This window comes from Buceros rhinoceros, unplaced genomic scaffold (genome assembly GCF_000710305.1).
Source record: "Buceros rhinoceros silvestris isolate BGI_N320 unplaced genomic scaffold, ASM71030v1 scaffold36676, whole genome shotgun sequence".
Classification (NCBI taxonomy): Eukaryota; Metazoa; Chordata; class Aves; order Bucerotiformes; family Bucerotidae; genus Buceros; species Buceros rhinoceros.
Genome location: NW_010418761.1, coordinates 5,551 through 6,346, shown reverse-complemented (window position 1 = coordinate 6,346; position 796 = coordinate 5,551).

Sequence of the window (796 nt, the reverse complement as noted above, 5' to 3'; positions counted from 1 at the left end):
AGCGCCGGCGCTAATTCCTGCTTTGAGCATCCCGTTCCCGGGATGCTGCTCTGGCCAAGCAGGTTCCCATGCTGGGGCTCCTCACGATGGCGTTTCAACCGCGCTTTTCTTTTCCTGCTGCTTGGAGGAACCTCATCGTCTGGCTCCAGCCTTCCAGGAGGTAGAGACGGGAATTCACCACCTACCTCTGCTACGGGCTGGGCTTTTCTTGGCCAGTTCCCAACGAGCGTCGCGGCTCAGGCCTGGGGGAAAGTCTCTTTTTGCTGCTCCTCTCCAGCTGCTTCCCGCTGCGCTGGATGCTCCGGTGTGGGAGCAGCGTGCTCTGTGTACACCACCCTTCCCCGAGTCACGCTCCGGTGACTAATTCCCTCCTGATGGGCACATGAAGCCTGGTCCATGCCTGAGTTCACAAATAAATCCTTTTATTTCTGGTGGAGGTTAGTGAACAGCAACCTCGCCTCATTCTTCCGCAGCTCTCATTCTCCTGCCTCACCCAAAACCGTGCCTTGCACTTGAAAAACCATCCAGACTCGTAAAATCCTGCGGTTTTAAGGAGCTTTCTGGGTTGTCCTTCCCTTGTAGCATCTCCTGAGGCTTTCCTTGGTTAAAGAGATGCTGCTCTGGGATGTGCAGAGGTTGGATTTGATTTCCTCCATCTATTTCCACCCCCTGCTCCGTATTGGGAAGATTTTTGGCAGACGGATCTATTGCTCCTCTGGGTGCCTCCAGAGCGCAGCCTGGAGCCGGCAGGGCGGCAGGTCCCTGGTCAGAGCTGCAGCTTTCGCTCTGCTGCTGC